General features: G+C 51.3%; 1 long non-coding RNA gene across 1 annotated transcript in view; it reads left to right on the top strand.

Annotated features, from left to right (window-relative positions):
* The first annotated feature begins 414 nt into the window (after nucleotides 1-414).
* Nucleotides 415-5860, top strand: part of LOC106804685 — a 102250-nt gene continuing 96804 nt past the window's right edge. The window contains exon 1 of the long non-coding RNA XR_001393352.1: nucleotides 415-1229. This is a non-coding gene — a long non-coding RNA (uncharacterized LOC106804685). The remainder of the gene's footprint in view (nucleotides 1230-5860) is intronic.

Below are 5860 nucleotides of genomic sequence, written 5' to 3'. Positions count from 1 at the left end.
CTATCTATCTATCTATCTATCAATCAATCAATCAATCAATCAATCAATCAATCAATCAATCAATCAATCAATCAATCAATCAATCAATCAATCTATCTATCTATCTATCTATCTATCTATCTATCTATCTATCTATCTATCTATCTATCTATCTATCTATCTATCTATCTATCTATCAATCAATCAATCTATCTATCTATCTATCTATCTAGCTATCTATCTATCTATCTATCGCTCCACACCCCTCTCTCTCTCTCTCTTCTACGACACCAACCGATGCCGCGCGCGCTGCATGCTGGGAAGCCGGCACGTACACCGCAGCGCGTGTGCGCGGGAGAGAGCGTGAGCAGTGCTGCTACTGTCGGGCAGTACGCTCGCACGCACGCCCGCACGTCTGCGTTAGCCCTGCTGCGCCTGCCTGCAGTGAGGACGGTGTGTAAGTAAGTAAGCACGCACGCGAAAGTGATTCCCAAACAGAGAGCTCTCCCTGTGTCATCGGCGATGCATTGTCGGCGCCGCGCGGCAGCCGACGGTTACGACTGACAGGAAATCGGACGGCTGTGCGTTCAATCAAGCCGACAAGCGGCCGAGGGGTCTCACCGCCGAGTCTGTGTGTGAACATAGACTGCCGTCGCTTGCTCCCCGCTCTCGTTCGTCGCTCCGTAGCGCCGGGGAAGCGGTGACAGACTATCGGGTACCCCCATTTTATTGTTTACCCTCGCGCGGCGGTGGCACACACAATTCGCTCGCGTGTGGTGTCGTGATTGGAGGGAAGATTCCTATCGGGAGAAAAGATCCACGGAGGAGAAGATCCCAATCGGTAGGAAAGATCTACGGAAGGAACAGATTCTACTCGCGGTCAGAGAGAGAGGCTCTCTAGCTGTCAGTCTCGCAGGGAAAACTCTTCGTCGTGATGCTTTCCCGATAGTGACACGTCGTCGGGGCGGCTTGCCTACACGCATACGCAAGCAGTGCCACTAGGGACCTCTATATACTCGACTCGGCAGCACACGATGTGAGGCGCTACTCTGGCAGCGGCGCGCGCACGTACGCGCACTCATCATTTTACGGTTAGTACAATTGAGCGGGCGAGAGCCGTATACACACACGTATCGACACGGGCAGCACTCGACGCTGAGTGAAGACTCGTAGCCGAGAGAGCGGATAGCGTGAATTCTATGATTCTAAACTTGACACCGTCTCTTCACTATACGTCCATGCGAATTAAGGTGAGCGATTAATTACAGATCAGTAATCAGTATACAGCCGAGAAGCGTGTATAATGAATGAAGCATGCTTGCGCCTCTGCATGCGTCTTATATATTAAAAATATTGATGTTAATTGCATTCAGACAGCGGGCCAAGGTGCTGGAGAAAAAAACGTGCGTGGCAACAGAACGCATATGCTCGTGGTTTGCGTGCTTGCTCTGCATGCCCACGCAGCCCTACAGGGTGAGAAGCATATGGCGAAGCATACAGAGCTACACAGGTAGAACTAGTGGCACGCGAGATCACTAGTAATAACAGCGCAGACATTGTATTTCCTAGTCGTATATCATAAAAATAATAGTAGTAGTAGTAGTAATAACAGTGGTACGTGGGAGCGCCGTGGCAGACCGGCGGGAGGGGGGGGGGATATACGTAACCATCACGGATATACGTAACATCAGACCCTTGCACGGCCGTGCGTAACGACACATGGTCGCTCAGCTAGCGTCTCGGTTTACGTGCATGCAAACGGCTTGAGAGAGAGAGAGAGAGAGAGCGAGCGAGAGAGAGAGAGAGAGAGCGCGAGAGAGCGCGCACGCAAGAGAGAGGTAGAGCGCGCGAGGGGGTGTGAGCGAGAACGAGAGAGATAAAAAATGAGAGCGAGCGAGAGAAAGCGAGAGCGAAAGAGTAGGGAGGCGAGAAGCGACGAGAGAGAGAGAGAGAGAAGAGAGAGAGAGAGAGAGAGCGAAAGCGATGGCAATTGAGAAAGGGGTGTTCGAGAGAGAGCAAGCGAGCAGGAAAAGGACAGCGAGAGCATGCAAGCGAGAGCGAGCGAGCGAGGAGACAGAGAGAGAGAGAGAGAAGAGAGAGAAAGAGAGAGAGACGGAAGAGAAGAGAGAGAGAGAGAGAGAGAGAGAGAGTAAGGAGAGAGAGAAAGAGAGAGAGAGAGGAGAGAGAGAGAGAGAGAGAGAGAGAGAGCGAGCGAGACGAAAGAAGCGAACGCGCGCGAGAGAGTGAGCTAGAGAGGGGAGAGAAAAGCGAAGTGCAAGGGCGAGAGAATGAGAGAGAGAGAGAGAGAGAGTGCGCGAGCGAGAAGTAGCGGATTTATTCTATATCGCTGCTGCCAAGAGTAAGATAATAACCCAAGAGTAAGTTAAATAGTAAGTTATTATCTTACTCTTGCTGCTGCTCGCTCGACCACATGGGACCGTGTAGGTGCTAGCCGTCCGGCTAGGAAGGTTAAAATAACTTAGTAACCCCATCATCTGCGACTGCGACAAACTAACAACGGACCTCGACTGATCGATCGTACGCATTGCTCATGAGATGTCCGGGCGTAAGAAGCGGGATAAGGGCATCTCGCGCGCGCGCGCACGAACGAGGTGCATGGGGCACGCTCACGAACTAGCTTGAGCCGCCCGGCACTTTTCTCGCCTCTAAATTAAGCTTGTAAAATCTCGTCAGTAGACGAATCCCTGCTCTCCCCGGCCGCAGCGGCTCTTCCGAAGCTACCGACAAGACCTAGCTTGCTGCTGCTGCTGCTGGGCTGCTACTCGCTGCTGGCTGCTGTATACTGCTGCTGCTGCTGCTGCAGCTACTGCTGGCTGCTACTGGCTGCTGCTCACTGCTGGCTACTGCTGCTTCTCCTGCTGCTGGCACGCTGCTGCTGCTGCTGGCAGCTACTGCTGGCGCTGCGCTCTGCTGGCTGGCAGCTGCTACTGCCTGCCTGCTTCTGCTGCGGCTGCTGTTGTTTGCTGGGCTGTCGTTGCTGCTGCTGCGCTGCTGCGCTGCTGCTGCTGCAGCTGCAGCTACTGCTACTACTGCTGCAGCTGGCTACTGCTGCTGCTGCTGGCTGAGATATGCTGGCTGCTTGATGCTAACTGCATGCGCTGTTGGCTGTTCTGTTGCTGCTGCTGTTGTTGTTGCTCTGCTGCTGCTGCGCTACTGGCTGCTGCTTCTGCTTCTGCTACTACTGGCTGCAGCTGGCTACTGGCTGCTGCTGCTACTGGCTTTTGCCCTGCTGCCCCCCGCCTGCTGCTGCTGCTAACTACTACTGCTCAGCTGCTACTGCTGCTGCTGGCTGCTTCTGCTGCTGCTGGAATTGCTGCTGCTGCTGCTACTGCTGCTGCTGAATACTGCTGCTGCTGCTGCTACTGGCTGTGCTGCTGCGTTGCCTGCGTTGCTGCTGTTGCGGCGGCTGTTGCTGCTGTTGCTGCTGCTGCTGCTGCTGGCTGCTGCTACTACTACTACTACTCTCCACTAGCTACTACTACTATATACTATCTAAGCTACTACTAACACTAGCTACTACTACTACTTACACTACACTACTGCTACTAACTACTACTACTACTACTACTACTACTACTACAACACTACTACTATAATACTAGTTACTACTAGCTGAGCTACTACTACTACTACTGCTAACACTGCACTGGCTAGCTGGCTACTGCTAGCTGCTGCTGCTGCTGCTGTTGTTCGTTGTTGTTGTTGTTGTTGTTGCTGGCTGGCTGCTGCCGCCGCTGGCAGCCCTTGCCGCCGCGCCGCTGCCGCTCACTCGCTGTAAACATAAGCACGTGATCGATGACGTACGTGTTGGCGGTGCCGTTATCGGACACCGGGATCGGCCGTGTCGGTGTGGGTCGTGGGCCGCGTCAGCAGAGAGACAGGCAGGCAAGGGCTTCTTCACGGGACATCGATTCTACAGTTCATCTTCTTCACGGAGCGTCAGACACGCATCGGCCGTCGTGCATCGTCATCATTATTGGGTGATCAGCAGTGGCAGGCAGGCAGACAGGCAGGCAGATAGGCAGGCAGGCAGGCAGGCAGGCAGGCAGACAGGCAGGCAGGAAGGAAGGCAGGAAGGAAGGAAGGAAGGCAGACAGGCAGGCAGGCAGGCTGGTAGGCGGTTTTTTATCTCAGGGTGTTTTATGCACTGGGACGATGGGTGGGTTATAGAGGTGTGTGTGTGTGTGTGTGTGTGTGTGTGTGTGTGTGTGTGTGTGTGTGTGTGAGAGAGAGTGTGTGTGTGTGTGGTAGAGCGAATGAAGCGTGAGTGCGAGACATGCGTTACCAGTTAGCGCCTGGTTTGTCCGCGTGTAGCTAGCAGCAGCTTCCGGAACCCCCTCCCTGTTTTTCTAACGCTCTCTCTCTCACTCTCTCTCTCTCTTCTCTCTCTTTCTCGTCATATATTTTCCTTTCTTTATCTCTCACCATCTCTCTATAATGTTGCTCGCATTGCCCCCTGCACAGCGAGGGTGCGATATGTGACTTTCACGGCGTTACAGTCTAATAATAAACGATGGGCAAAATGGGTCGCAGATCAATCAAAAGATTTCGCATTGAACAGTGGACGAATCTTTGTCCCTACACACCCGTGCTATGATTTCGCATTAAACAGTACACGAAACTCCATCCCTACACGCCCGGGCTATGATTTCGCATTAAACAGTGCACGAAACTCCATCCCTACACGCCCGGGCTTCGCGCGTCTTCATCCCGATTTAGGATTTAGGAGGATGTAATTCTCTTCCCCGAATAAATTGCTTTTTTCTTCTCGCGCGCTCTGCATATATCGTGCCTAGATGAGAGAGAGAGAGAGAAAGAGAGAGAGAGGCAGAAAGAGAGAGAGAGAGAGGGAGATAAAGAAAGAAAGAAAGAGAGAGAGAGAGAGAAAAAGAGAGAGAAAGAGAGAGAGAGAGTGTGTGAAGAGCGAGAGAGAGAAAGAGAGAGAGAGACAGAAAGAGAGGTGTGTTGTGAGAGAAAGAGAAAGAAAGCGAGAGAAAGAGAGAGAGAGAGAAAGAAAGAGAGGGAGAAAGAAAGAAAGAGAGAAAGAGAGAGAAAGAGAGAGAGAGAGAAGAGAAAAGAAAGAGAGAGAGAGAGGACGAGAGAGAAAGAGAGAAGGGAAAGAGAGAGAGAGACAGAGATAGAGAAAGAAAGAAAGAGAGAGAGAGAGAGAGAAAGAGAGAAAGAGAGAGAGAGAGAGAGAAAGAGAGAGAGAGAAAGAAAAAAAGAAGAGAGAGAGAGAGAGATGTTGAGCGGCTGCTGGACTGCACTGCATCTCGGCACGGTCAAGCAGCGGTAAAGCACTGTTTGCTGCTGCCGGCCCGTCATGCCGCGATACCATTATCTCATTATCTACCCCGTGTTGTAATCGTAATACGATAGATATTATATAATTATTATGCTCTATCCATCTATTCATCCATAGTCCGACCCTCATTTATCCTTCGTTCCATCGATCAATCAATCCATCCATCCATCCATCCATCCATCCATCCATCCATCCATCCATCCATCCATCCATCCATCCATACCATTCATCCATCATATCCATCCATCATCCATCCATCCATCCCTCCATCCATCCATCCATCCATCCATCCATCCATCCATCCTCCATTCCATCCATCCATCCATCCATCCATCCATCCATCCATCCATCATCATCCATGCCATTCCATGCCATCCATCCATCCATCCATCCATTCATCCATACATCCGCCTATTAATCATGATTGCTATCGTCAATCGTGATGATATGTAAGATGGCAACAGTAAAAGCTGGGGTATTTATCCTCCTATTTTCGCCTTAGTTAGCCTGAAAATGTGCATTCGAGAAAGAAAAGAAACCAGCATTCTATACATA

Source organism: Priapulus caudatus, unplaced genomic scaffold, assembly GCF_000485595.1.
Source record: "Priapulus caudatus unplaced genomic scaffold, Priapulus_caudatus-5.0.1 Scaffold83, whole genome shotgun sequence".
NCBI classification, from domain to species: Eukaryota; Metazoa; Priapulida; class Priapulimorpha; order Priapulimorphida; family Priapulidae; genus Priapulus; species Priapulus caudatus.
Note: the sequence above shows the minus strand (reverse complement) of the source record. Positions and strands in the feature narration are given on the sequence as shown.